At 39.2% G+C, this 15303-nt stretch overlaps 1 long non-coding RNA gene across 1 annotated transcript in view; it reads right to left on the minus strand.

Annotated features, from left to right (window-relative positions):
• Window positions 1-462: 462 nt before the first annotated feature.
• The window catches only part of LOC308646601, a 127465-nt gene continuing 112624 nt past the window's right edge, over window positions 463-15303 (minus strand). Inside the window, exons 2-3 of the long non-coding RNA XR_014021432.1 lie at window positions 1552-1735; window positions 463-543 (exon numbers count right to left, since the gene is read on the minus strand). This is a non-coding gene — a long non-coding RNA (uncharacterized lncRNA). The remainder of the gene's footprint in view (window positions 544-1551; window positions 1736-15303) is intronic.

Raw genomic sequence — 15303 nt, forward strand, 5'->3', positions numbered from 1 at the left:
GATGCTATAATATGGACATTATATTAATATGAAAGGCCACAGGAAAGGTACGTTATTAGTTTTAGTTCCACAGTATGGATATAATACTAAATTACACATTTCAGCTAGTATGTCAGTTTTTGATGCCATAATATGGATACCATATTAGTTATAAAGTTCACAGGGGAGCTATTATATCCATTACAATTTCATAGTATGGATGACATGTTTGTATTAAAAGGTCACAGGCAGCTCTTCAGTTTTAAAACTCATATTATATCCACATTATAGAATGTAAAACTGATATAACAGCTTTCCTTTGGCCTTAAAGCTTCCCTTTGGCCCACAAGGGTTCTGTGTTTGGGACTGGGGTCTCTGATGGCTTCATGAATGTGGCATGCTTGGTGGCTAGGAAGTTTCTGTGCCAAGATGAGGAATTCCTGGATGCTAGGAAAACTTCTGTGCAAAGACACGGGATGCCTACCTGCTGTAGCAATGCCCTGCATTAGAAGGCTTTCTGCTAGAGTCTTATCAGCTTTAACCTTGATCGCAGGCACACAGCTCCTGGGAATAAAGAAACACTCTTGTTATACAATAAAAATGTTTCACCAAGCTCCCATGCTCATGGACCTGCACACCTAACAGTAACTGTAAACAATAAACTTTCTTGATAGCTACACAAAGCTTCTAACATTGCATATTGTAACTGTAGAATGTAACTGAGGAATAAGCTGCATAACGTTGCTAACTCTATAACCTTCCAAATGACACAAGAAACAATAGTATATTACTGATGGCAATGACCAAATGCAACCTATTGATATAAATAAAGCTGGCAGCTTGACCATTCTGCCATTCTGTCATTCTGACTCTGCATCTTCTCTGTCTCTTTTTATTTTCCTTACATTTAATATTAATATCCATACAGTTATCTATAAAGCTAATATAATAGCTACCCTGTGACCACATTATTGATATTACATTAATATTAAAGGCCACAGGGAAGCTATAATATTACTTTTAGTTGTAATATCATGGATATCATAGTAGTATTAAAAGCCATTGAAGGTATTATCTTAGTTTTGGATGCTATAATATTTATATCATAATTTGATTAAACACTGCAGGGTAACTATTAATTTTAGATGCTATATTATTGATATAAGAGGCCAAAGGGCCACTATTATTTCTAGATAGTACAGTATTGTTTTAGTAAGCTTTTTTGTCATTGTGTCTAAAATTCCTGACAAGAACAATTTTTAGAGAATGAAAATTTTATTTGACACTTATATTTTCCAGATCTCAGTCCATAGAAGACCAACTCCATGGCTCTTGCCCAAATGGTACAGAGGTAGGAAGCAAATCAAGACATGGCAAAGAGGAAGCAGATAGAGAGTTCTGCTCACCAGAGACAAATATACAATCCAAAGAAATGCCAGCAGTGACCCACCTTCGCCAGCTACACACTACCTTCCTACAGTTACCATCCAGTTAAACACTATCAGTGGATTAATGCACTCACTAGGTTAAGGCTCTCATAACCAAATAATTTCACCTTTAAATCTTTCTTACCTTTTCTCATACATGAGCTTTAGAGTAACACTTCATATCTAAACCATAACATTGTGCCCTTGGCCCCCCAAAAGTTCATGTCCATCTCATGATGCAAAATACATTGAGTTCATATCCAGGAGTCCACATGTTCTTAACAGTTCCAGTATTCCCCAAAAGTCAAAGTCCAAAACCTCTTCTGAAACTTAAGGAAAAGTCAGCATGAGACCCCATAAAAATCACAGCAAGCTACATAATCCAATATATAATGGCATAGATTAAACATTTCCATTCTACAAGTGATAAATAGGGGCATAGAAAGAAGAGATGGGACCAAAAAAAGACCAAAATCCAGCTGGGAAAACAAGATCTGTAGTTCCATATCAAGCATGCCAGGCGAGTGCATTACTGCTTGAGCCACATCCCCAGCCCAACAGATTACTATTAAATGCCAGAGGTCAGCTATTATGATAACTTTATATGCTATCATATGGATATGCTATATTATAGGGTTTATTGCTATCATATGGATATTTTACTTAAAATGACAAGGGGGCTATTTTATTAGTTTCAGAGTGCATAATATGGATAAAATATTAATATTAAATGCCACAGTCTAGCTATTATATTAGTTCTAGGAGATATAGTTTGGGTATCATATTACCTATAAGGGCCACAGGGCTAATATTTTATCAGTTTTAGATGCTATTATGGGTATCATATAAATATTAAGGCCAAAGAGCAACTATTATATCAAGTTAAGATGCTATAATAAGGATCTCTATTGATATTAAAGGATACAGAGCAGCTATTATATCAATTTTAGATGCAATAGTATGTATTACATTAGCTATATGGGACACAGGGAAGATATTATATTAGCTTGAAATGCTATAGTACGGATATTACTTTAGTATAAAAGGCTATAGGGAGCCTATAATGTTAGTTTGGGATGTTATGGCATGAATATTATATTAACATTAAATGTCACAGGGAAACTATTATATATCAGTTTTAGATGTTACACTCTTAATAGCATATTAGTATTAAAGGCATCAGGGCAACTATTGTATTTGTTTTAGATCTATGTCATGTATGTTATTGTTTCAGTCATCTTTTTCACTACTTTAACCAAAGGATCTGACAAGAACAATTTTAAAGGAGGAAAAGTTCATTTAGGGGCTCACAGTTTCAGAGAACTCAGCCAATAGATGGCCAACTCCATTCCTTGGGGCTTAAGGTGGGTCAGAAGAGTGTGGTGATCAGGAAGCAGAGAACCTAGGCATAGCTCACCAAATAAGTACCCCAAAGGCACAGCCTCAATGACCAACCTCCTCCAGCTACACACTATTAGCCTGCAGTTTCCACTCAGTTAATTCCTGTCAGAGGATTACTAATTTGGGTTAAGGCTCTCATAACCCATCATTTCACCTTTAAACTTTCTTACATTGTCTCACACATGAGCATATCCAAACCAATTATATGATATTAAGGCCACAGTGCATCTTTTATTTTATTTTATTTATTTTATATATTTTATTTTTTTTAAAGAGAGAGAGAGAGAGAGAGAGAATGAATTTTTAATATTTATTTTCTAGTTCTCGGCGGACACAACATCTTTGTTGGTATGTGGTGCTGAGGATCGAACCCGGGCTGCACGCATGCCAGGCGAGCGCGCTACTGCTTGAGCCACATCCCCAGCCCCATCTATTATTTTAAATGCTGCAGTATGGATATTATATTAATATTAAAGGCCACAGGGTAGCTGTGGTATATTTTATTAGGTATATTTTATTAGCTTTGGATACTATAGGATGGATATCATATAAATATCAAAGGCCACAGGGCAACTATTGCATCAGTTTCAGATGTTCCAATATGAATATCATATTAGAATTAAACACTCCAGGTCAATAATTATGTACTATTAGATTCTCAAGTATGGATATCATGTTAGCATTAAAGTCAACATGGAAGTTTATTGGTTTTAATACTATCCTATAAATATCATATTAGTTTAATGGCCACAAAGCTGACATTATATTAGTTTAAGGTGATACAATATCATATTAATACTATAGGACCTATTTACCAGTTTTATATGGAGCACCTGTTTATCAGTTTTAGATTTATATTATGGATATTAAATGAATATTAAATTTCATAAGATACTTATTAAATTGGTTTCACAGGTTATAGGAATGATGTAACATTAATATTAAAGGCCACAGGACATCTGTTACATCAGTTTTGGAGACTATAATATTAGTATCAAAAGCTACAGGGGAGCTATTAGTTTAACATGCTTTAGCATGGATGTCACTTAGTATTAAATTCTATTGCACAGCTACTTACTTGTTTTAGATATTATAGTTTGCATCTATTAGTAATAAAGACCTCTGATATCAGTTTTTTTTGGGCTATAATATGGAAATCATATTAATATTAAAGGCCACAGAACAGTTATTTAATCAGTTTTCCATGCTATAGTATGAATAACATACCAATAATAAAGGCCACAAGAACAGCTATTGTATTAAATTTAGAGGTCACAGTATGAATATTATGATATTAAAGTCTAGAGGGCAGCTATCATATTAGTTTTGGATGCTACACTATCAATATTAAAGGACACAAGGAAGTTATTACATTAGTTTTACATGGTATATTATAAATATTATATTAGCACTAAAGGCCACAGAGCAGTTATTACTTTAGTTTTAAAGAGCACAATATGTTTATCATATTACATATCATATTAAAGGGCCCAGGCAGCTACTATATTAAGTTTAGGAGCTACAGTATGGGTAGTGTATTAGTATTAAAGTCCACAAGGTATCTATTATGCTAGTTTTAAATCCAACAGTATGGATATAATATTTGTCCTAAAGAGACAGGACATATGTAATATTAATTTAAGATGCTATATTATGGATATAATATTAATATTTAAAGCCAGAAATCATCTATTATGTAATATATGCTATTATATAGATATTATAGTAAGATTAAAGGACAAAAATCATCTATTATGTTAGCTTCAGTTGCAGTAGCATGGATATCATATTAGTATTTAAAGCCACAGTGACACTATTTTATTAGTATTGGATATACTGTAGCACAGATATCATATTAATATAAAAGCCACTGGGAAGCTATTATATTAATTTTGATGCTATACTATAAAAATTGTAATAGTTTTAAAGTTACAGGGCAGCTACTATATTACTTTTAGATGATAAATTAGCTATTATATCAGTTTCAGAGGCTACAGTACAAATATCATGTTAGTATTAAAGTGAATAGGTTAGATACTATATTGGCATATAAATGTCATAGGGAAGCTACTACATTAGTTCCATATGCTATAATATTGACATTGCATTGATATGGAAGACCACAATTCAGCTATTGTATCAGCCTTAAATACTGTAGTATGAATACCTATTAGCATTAAAGGCCACAGGGCACTATTATTCTAGTTTTAGAAGCTTTGGTATGGATATACCATATCCATACCAAAGCTGCTATAGTACTTTAGGATGCTATAGTATGCATATTACATTAATATTAAAAACCAAAGTCAGCTACTGTTACTTTTAGATTGCATATTATAGATATCATATGATCATGAAAAGACACAAAACAGCTCTTATATTAAGTTTATGTGCTTCTCTGTGGAGATTTTATTATTACTGGAATTCACTGGGCAGATAGTATATTAGTCTTAGATGCTATAATCTGGATATTACATTATAGTATCAATAGTATGGGTAAATATTAAAGGTTACAGGGAAGATATTATTATATTAGCATTAGATGCTACAATATGGATATCATGTTGGCATGAAGTTCACAGGACAGCTAATATATTTGTATAAAATACTTTAGAATGGATATAACATCAGTATTAAAGGCTACAGTAGAGCTATCATATTTATTTTACATGGTGTATTAGGATATTATATTAGTATTAAATTCCACAGGGAATCTATTACATTAGTTTGTCATGCTATAGTATTGATACCACATTGATGTTAAATGTCACTTTCCTGATACAATATTAGCTTTAGATTCTAGAATGAGGATATTACATTAGTATTAATTGACACAGGGAAGCTATTTTATCAATTTTATAATAGTTGGATATAGTGTAAGTACTTAAAGTCACAAGGTAGCATTTATATCACTTACATTTTATAGTATTGATTTTATACTAGTATTAAAGTCCACAGGGCAGTTATTATATCACTTTTTGATGCAATAATATGGGTAAATATTAATATTAAATGCCAAAGGATTAGGGTTAGCACCCATGGATTCAATGCCCAGTAACCTCCCCCAAAAAAGATTAAACTACTCTAAAGTAAAACCTTAGGACATGGTTATATTTTCTCAAACACCTACTTGTTTAATTATTCATACAGTTAATTACTAGTAACTGACACTCTTAGCTAGTTCTGTATTTTATTATGAACATTTATAACACAAAAATCAAATAGTTCAAACTAATATAAATTTCAAAGTATGTGAGCTGGGATGGTAGCTCAGTGATACAGAACTCACCTAGCATGTGTGAGGTGCTAGGTTTGAGCCTCAGCACCACATAAAAAGAAATAAATGAAAATGAAGGCATTGTGTCCAACTACAACTAATTTTTTAAAAAAAAATTCAAAGTATATGCCTCTTTTACATATTTCATGTTGAAATAATAACATATGTTAACTTATTATATTTTTATGTTGTCACTAGGTTCTAGGTTTTCCTTCTTAAAACGTGATCACTACAGAGGAAAAATATGACATTTTGGAGATTTTATTTTAACTCCTGGTTTAACTTTCCTGAAAGAGTGACTTTATAAAAAAATGTTCTAATGGCAAACTGACTCACTGTGACTGAATCACTTATCCCAAAAAATCCTTGTCTCTATTTTATTTCTATGAATACATTTTAGCAGCAATATAATCAAATATTTGCACTGGGACAAATAGTCAAAGAACATCCATTTCCTCCAAGACCTCTACAGGAAGTGGTGAGCCAAGAGAAGCCGAGGTGTCAGATCAGTCCAGGAGTGATATTAGATGCTGCTGTGTTGTAGGAAACTCTACCTTTTAGAAATCACAAGGAGCTATGGATGCCCAAACTCTTGCATGAGTCTAAATCTAGTTGAAATTCTAAGTAATTTTATTGTCACTAGCTCAGCTTGAAGCTAATGACAACTAAAGGATCTATGGGGCTGGGGATGTAGCTCAGTGTTAGAAAGATGTCCTAGCATGCAAGAAGCCCTAGGACCAACCCCCAGAACCACAAAAGGAAAAAAAAAAGAAGTTGTGTCTTATTTGTGTAATCAAATAGAAAATGAATAATCATTCCTCTTAAGGAAACATGTTGGACCTAAAACACTTGAGACTCTCAGAATCAAAACACTCTCCTTATAGTGTATTGCATACCTAGACCATCATGAACAGTGGTGTCACATCATAAAGCATGTTCACATTAAGCATACCATCAAAACAACAAAAAAGGCTTTATTGACTGTTGATAAGAAAAATGAACATAATCTAGCTTAGGAAATTATTAACACAACATTAGGATAACATTAGAATAAAATGTAATCATGGCATTTCCCACATGTAATAACTCTAAATACTAATAAATACATAATTTCGAAAGAAAGTCAAATTTCTAAAATCAAAAGCAAACTGATACATTTTTAAATAATATTTTGAACAGAGGCAAAACAAAGAGTTCTCCCACAAGAATTCCTGACAATATAAAGTATCATGCTCATTAGAAGGCCCATCCCTTTGTATGCAAGGAATAAGAGAACTTTCTGATGAATATAGAACTTTAATAGGACATATGGACATGCTTTCTAAATTTTAAAGAAGAAAAAATATCTTTTTTTTTAAAAAAAGCTTATTTTTAGTAAATGTATCTGAATTGCAAAAAAGCAGCTACTGACTTGTCTCTTACATTTGGTAATGATTTGCATCTCAGGAGATTTCATCTATAGTGGTTTTAAATATGAAATATCAATAGTTAACATTAAAAATATCATCCCTCTTCTCTTTTAAAACTGATTTGAAATTTTCTTAGAATAATTTCATATGAATTTGGAAGAGGCACTGTGGTATATGTATGTATGTGGGAATACATGACCTTTTTAAAAAAAATCTTTATTTTAGTTGTAGTTGGACACAATACCTTTGTTTTATTTACTTATTTTTATGTGGTGCTGAGGATCGAACCCAGGTCCTTGCATGTGCTAGGTGAGTGCTCTACTACTGAGCCACAACCCCAGCCCCAATACATGATCTTTTTAAAGCATACCTCTCATGCTTGAGTCCTGTCAAAGACATCTTCTGTGTGTATGTGGTGCTGGGATGGACTCTATGGCCTCTCACATGCCAGGCAAGTGGTCTGCTACTGAGCTGCACATCCACTCTCCAAAGATACCTAATAAGTGGAAATTAATTAAAATCATTTGATTATGAGCATTTCAAAACAATACAATTCTCTCAAACAAGCCAATTTTCTCAATCAAAAACAAAGTAAGCTAAAAGTAATTTTAAAAATATTCCTTATAAAAAAAATAGAAGTCCACAGAATTAAAAATTCTATTAAGGGCTAGAATGTGGTGCAAAGGCAGAGCATTTGCCTGGCATGTGTCAGGCCCTGGGTTCAATCCTCAGCACCACATATAAATGAACAAAATAAATAAATAAAATAAAAAGATCCACTGACAACTAAAAAAATATATTTTAAAAATTCTGTAGAAAACTGAAAGAATATTAATCAAAAATTTGAATTGGAAAAACCTACTGCACAGAACTGGAGACCTGGAGGCCATGGGGAATTACAATACAAAATAACTCTAAAATAAGAAGATGAATCAATTAGAAACCAAAACCTTGGAATGGTACTTAGAGTTCCCCCACTGGGTGGGATGCTGGGATCATCAGGGCTCAAGGCTGACTATCATCTGCCTTTTAACAAATTCTGATTTTATTTCAAATGTTCATGATCTATAGAGAAAATAAAAAGAGAGAAAGGTGACTTTTCTAAAGTTATTTTATGGAATATAAAATTCTGATACAGTCAAGATAATTCATCCAATGCAGGATGTCAGTGTTTATACAACGGACGTTATTTGTGCACCATTACAAATATACTGCCAATTAGCACAGCAGCCAGGGAGCTGCTCATCCTAGACTAGCAGGGACAGATTCTGGAGGAGGTGGAGGGAATGTCAGGAGGAGGAGGGGGCCTGGAAGATGGGTGGGGTCTGGAGAAGAGGCAGGGTCTTAAAGAGGAGGAGGATTGGGCTGGAGTTATGGCTCCCTGGTAGAAGGCTTGCCTAGCATGTGTGAGGCACTGGGTTCAAACCTTAGCACCACATGAAAATAAACAAACAAAATAAAGGCATTGTGTCCATGTGCAAGTGAAAAAAGTAAAAAGAGGAGAAGGGTGAGGTCTGGAGGAGGGGCAGGACAGGAAGAAGGAAAAGATCTGGAGGAGAAACAGGGTCTGAAGGAGAGGGATAATGAGCCACAAGGGGGCAGGGCCTGGCAGACAGGTGAGACCTGAGGGAGAGACAGGCCCTAGAACATGAGTAGGACATAGAGAAGCAGGGTAGGAAGGAGGGGGAAGGTGGTTCAGGAGGACAGGCAGGGCCAAAGAATATTGGTGGGGTCAAGAGAAGAGGCAGGGTCTGGAGGGGGAGGCCTTAGCAAGAGAGTCCTGGAGGGGTGGCTTCTTGCTAATTAAACTCTCCACCAAAAGAAAAATGTGTGGCAGTGGTAGCTCAGTGGTAGAGTGCTTGACTAGCATGTGTGAGGCACTGGGTTTGATCCTCAGCACCACATAAAAATAAATAAAGTAAATGTATTGTGCCCTTCTACAACTAAAAATAATTTTTTTTGAACAAAACTAAGCAAATATTAAAGAAAAAAAAGATGGTTCATTATTCAAAATACAGGGGATGTATTTTTAATAAATTCTGGCTTTGTTAGAAGTAATATATTTAAACCTAAGCGGCTCAGAAGGCTGAGGCAGAAGGATCTTGAGTTCAAAACCAGTGTCAACAAAAGCAAGGCACCAAGCAACTCAGTGAAACCCTGTCTCTATAATACAAAATAGGGCTGCCCCACACCAGGCATCTCCCTCAGGCTGCTCTGAGGAGAACTGAACCCTGGGTGTCCCTAGAGACACGACCCACAAGGCTCCCCACACCAGGAGTCTTCCTCAGACAACTCTGAAGAGAAGGAAACCCCAGGCATCACTAGAGAGGTGACCCAAGAGAGTCCCCACACTGGCGTCTCCTCCAGACCGATCTGAGGAGAAGGGAACCCCAGGCCTACTTAGAGTCATGACCTGTGAGGGTCCCCAACCCTGGCATCTCCCTCAGGAAACCCTGGAAACCCCAGAAACATGCCACATGAGGGTCCCCAAGACAGGCGTCGCCCTCAGGCTGCTCTGAGGACAAAGAAACTCCAGGCATTCCTAGAGCCATGACTCACGAAGTCTTTAAGCGAAGAGTCCGCTGAGGCTGCTCTGAGGAGAAGGGACCTCCAGGAGTCCCTGGAGGCATGGCCCACGAGGGTCCCCAACCTGGGTGTCTCTCTCAATCTGCTCTGAGAAGGGAGCTCTGCCCCTCTCTGTGGAGTGACCCAACACTCCAGTGAACTGGGGTTCTCCCGAGCTGGTCCTGAGTGGGAAACCAGCTCTCCTCACTCTCAGGGAGGCAGCATTAAAGATGGCGGTGAGGCCCTGCCCCTTCTTGACCACGCCCCTTTGGCCACGTGCACGTGCAGCGAGCTGCTCCCGGCTCAGAGGCGGGGCCTCTCCCAGCTACCTGGTGAATGTCAGTGCCTTCTTCCACCCTCAGCAGTTATTGAATAAAATCTGTTCCCACTTCTGTAACTAGGTTTGGCTGTGGCACCATGAGTAGTGGAATCTCAGGAGAGGAGAAATGGAGTCCAGGAGACCCCCTCCCTGCACTCCACCAGGCCAAGGGCTGCAGCAGTCTGAGCCAGGTGGGCAGAGGCACAGAGGGAGGCTTCCACAGGGAGTCTAGACCCTCACTCAGGCGCCCAAGGGCAGAGACCACTTCAAAGGCTTCTGGGACATGTAGTCCCAGAAGCCTTTGACTTAGCCAGGGTCTGCCCCATTTTAGAATCAGGAATTTTAAGAAAATCTGTTAATTCCCAGCCCAGGGAGACCACTGTAGGAGGCTAGAAGAACCTGAGCTCAGACCAAATTCCCAGTAGCCCCTGAGAGCATTCTAGGTCATTCAGTCTGTCCTGTGCTCTGCCCACACCATCTTTGCCCTTCAGGACCATGGAAGCTGTGTGCCATGTGCAGGCCCAGGCAACCTGGAGGACCCTGGCAGTGGACTCTGCTGTTCTACCCATGCAGCCCACACCCCAGAAGCCAGAGGCTACAAGTAGTACATTTACCCTCATAACCCCAGGATTCTGGGTAGTGCAGTCTTGTATTCTACAATGCAGCCCAGCTGCAGAGGCCTCTGTGAGCTGCAGGCTACTCAGGAACCCCCAGTGATTCTGAACAGTGTAGTCTGGAATTCTGACCATTCAGCCCTCACTCCAGAAGCCTATGGGGGCTTCAAATAGCACTTTAACCCTCATACACCAACCCAGGATTCTGGGCAGTGTAATCTAGTCCTCTACAATGCCGCCCCCCCCCTCCAGAGGTCTCTAGAAATTGCAGGCTACACAGTCACTCAGGCATCCCTAGGGATTCTGGACAGAGTAGTCTGGTGTTCTGCCCATGCAGCCATCACTACAGTGGATTCTGGAAGCTGCAAGCCCCCAAGGATCATGGGTATTATAGCCTGGTGCTATGTTCAACTGTAAAGTGACTACTTAGAGCTCAGAGCCCCCAGGAATTCTGAGTATTGTAGTCAGTTCTACTCAGTCAGCCCTGACCACAGAGGTCTCTGAGAGCTGTGGGCCATTGATTATTCTGGGTTGTGCAGTCCATCCTACCTAAGTGGACTTCACCATCAAAACTCTGGGATCTGTGTAGCACAAGCCTCTCTAGACACCCCTGGGAGTTTGTGTAGTGCAATACAAAGCTTGCCCCGGCAGTGCTCAATAGGTAGGTGTCTGGGAGCTGCAGGCCTCCAGGGATTCTGGGTAGCATAGTCTTGCCCTCTGCCTCCATAGCCCTCACTGTGGAAGCCTCTGAGAGTTCCAGGCCACATGGACACGGGGCACCTCCAAGAATTCTAGGTACTGTAGTTTACCTCCCTACCCTGCAGCCCTCACTATAGCAGATCCTGGGAACTGCAATTCCCCCTGAGGATTCTGGATAAGGTAGTCTAGTGTTTTGCCTGCATTTCCCTACTGCAAGTGCCATGAGAACTGAAGGCCACATGCTTGCCTTGGTACTGATAGACCTCACTGTGGAAGCCTCCTGGAATTGCAGGCAGCACATTCACAAGTGTGTCCCCAGGAATTGTAGGTAGTGTAGTCTGACCTGCATAGTGCACAGCTCTCACTTGGGAGGCCTCTGGGAGTTGCAGGCTGCATACTCACCTCGGCAACACACCCCACCAAGGATTATGGATACTGTAGTTAAGCTCTCAGTCCAACAGTCCTCACAACAGAGGATCCTGAGAGCTGCTGGCACCAAGATTTGTGGGTAATATCGTCCTATGTTTTTCCTACTCACTGCAGAAAATTCTGAAACTAAAATTCCCCCTTAGGATTGTGGGCAATGCAGTTCAATGGTTTGCCCACTCATCACAGAGGATTCTTGGAGCTGCAGTCCCTGAGGGTTCTGGGTAATGCAGTCTAGTGTTTGCCCTGCACAGTCCTGCTGAGCATCACAGGAGCTGAAGACCCCATGCTTTCCCTGGGACCCTGGAGATTCTAGGAAGTGAGCTCTACCAACAAAACCATCACCACCAAATCCTCTGGGACTTACAGGGTTACAGGATATGTATGCATCCCCAGAGATTCTGAGCATTGAAGTCTGGTATTCTGCCTTTAAAATTCTCACCCCCAGTGGCTCCTGGGCAGAGCAGGCACCCAAAAGTAATTGGCAGCATAGTTTGATTTTTTGTCAATACAGCCCTCTCTGCAGAGGTCTCTGCAAGTTGCAGGTCCCCAAGAATTATGGGTAGCACAGTCTGTCATTTGACCCATGCTGCCTTCACTGCAGAAGGCTCTGGTAACTGCAATGAGGATTCTGCAGTTATCCAGGATTCTGGGTAGTGCAATCCATCATAATTTTTGCATCTCTCACCCTAGAGGCTCCTGAGAGCTTCTTACTGCATTTTCATGAGCCCTTACCCTCAGGCCCCAATGAGACTCCAGGCACTGGGCCCTCCCTGCACCATCTTGAGGGGGCATTTGTGTCCTCAGACACTCAAGCCACACAAAATACATTGACATACCATGATAATGAGCAGCAAAAGCCTCAGTAAGAAATACTGTTGTAAAATAAGTTCTGCTAACATATTACCTGAGAAAGTAAAGAACATGGCAGAACCTCCTTCTCAGCACACCAGGCAGTACACAAGAAGCTTCTTCCTCATGTTTTCCTCAAGTGGATCTCAGTCATCCTGATTCCACAGTGGAGTCTCCATGGGTAGGTGTCAGGGAGAAGGAAGCTCTAGTCCTCACCATAGACATATCCACCAGGCATCCCCAGGCTATGGTATCTTTCTAGGTGTGTTCCCAGGATAAAAAAAAAAAAATTCTGGTCTACACCTTATATAAAGCCCCTAGGAGTCCCTAGATGTGGCATCTCTTATATGGGTCCCCAGGAGAAGGAAGTATGATTAGGGCACAGAACACAGCCCCCAAAAGCAGTTGATCAGAGAAGGTTGTTCTGAGTGTCCCCACTGGCCACTGTGGGCAGTGCAGGATGCTGGGTGCTGGGTGTTCGCTGTTCAGAGCTACACCCCCTTGTGCTAGGCACAGTGAAGCTCTGAAATTCATAGTTCTGACTATTCCAGGTCATGATTTTGGAAATCAAAAAGAAATAGAGCCCAGCATCCTATGTCTTGATCAGAATGGATGGAGATAGCAAGCAGCAAAGTACATGACCCATAGACAAAATTTCATTGATTTCCTATATTTCAGCCATCATGTAGGGGAAACAGTGAAATTTATAAACTGGAATAAGAAACATTTTAAAGCATTAATATTTAAAATAGAGACCCCAAATTTGAAGTACTTACATGTAAGTCTTAAAGTACAAACATACTTTCAGAAAATCTTGAAATGTTTATAAAGATATCAAATGAAATATAAATAAATGCAGAGATAGTCTTTGCTCAGGTCTCAATAATATAATTAAGATGAAATTATCTCAAACCTTATCTGAAGATTCAGTGCATTCCAGAAATTCCCAAGAAGCTGTTTATAAACCTAGACTAGACAGCACTGACTGCAAAAGAACACACTTCAAGAAGCCACACATATGGATGCCAGAACCTAACAAAATACTCCATAGACTTGAATTTAAAATGGGAAACTGTAAAACTCCAGAAGATGTGCATGACCACATGTTTCATTATAAGGTTTTATATGTAGCCCCTGCAAAAAAATCCATAAAAGCTGGGGATGTGGCTCAGTGGTTAAGCTCCTCTGGGTTCAATACCAGCTACCAAGCAAACAAACAATAACAACAAGAAATCCATGAAAGAAAACCTGATGTGGACTGTAGTAAATTTCTCTGTAAAAAAAAATCATATAAAGAAAATGAAAAGACAAGTCAAACACTGGGGGAATCTTTGGAAGATATATGTCTAAAGCAAACTGTGTAAAAAAATGTAGTGAGATATTCAACAATAAGACAACATAATTGGTAAAGACATAAACAGACAACTCACAAGAAATATACGACATGGCAAAGAAGCAAAGAAATGATTCTTAGTATCACCTGTCATGAGGAAAGCACAAACTAAGACCCCAAGGTGCACTGCACACCTACCGAGCTGCTAAGGTCTTTACTAAGTGTAGTATCAACCATGAGGATGATGAGCAGCCACAGGCACTCTTGTGCATTGTTGTAAGAGCACACAACAGTTCAACACTATCAAAAAAACTAGGCATTTTCCCTAAAGTTAGACATGGTGTCACCACACAATCCTAAAAATATAGAAAACTTCCTCAAAAATGTATATCTAGGGCTGGGGATGTGGCTCAAGCGGTAGCGCGCTCACCTGGCATATGTGCAGCCTGGGTTCAATCCTCAGCACCACATACAAACAAAGATGTTGTGTCCACCAATAACTAAAAAATAAATATTAAAAAATTATCTCTCTCTCTCTTTAAAAAATGTATATCTAGATAACAGCATGCAATTACATATAGTAGTTCTATTCACAATGCCCCAATAGCTTAAGCAATCAGGATGTGCTTCAATGGGTAAACAAACAGCATAACTGCTACGAATCTATGCCATGGAGGCCCTGGTGTCTCTGAGCTCCCCCAGGTCTCTACTCCGGTCTGGAAACTGGACTGCCCTTACCTTTGCATACCTCACAGAGGGAAAAGTGAGTTCTGAATAGAAAAACCTGTATATGCAGCTGATAAACTCAGGCTCAGTATGCAGTTGCTGCCTATGGAAAGAGATTTCAAAGTTATGGATGTGGGTGGTAAACTCAGAAAAATGCAAGCACAACAACCCAGGCCTGCATCTTTGTCCATCCATAGGAGCTTCCAAGGATACAACAGATAAACATGGAGGCAACTCCAGGATCCCCAAAGAACTACATCTAGGGGAGAACCTGGA

Source organism: Spermophilus citellus (genome assembly GCF_964194105.1).
Source record: "Spermophilus citellus genome assembly, chromosome: 4".
NCBI lineage: Eukaryota > Metazoa > Chordata > Mammalia > Rodentia > Sciuridae > Spermophilus > Spermophilus citellus.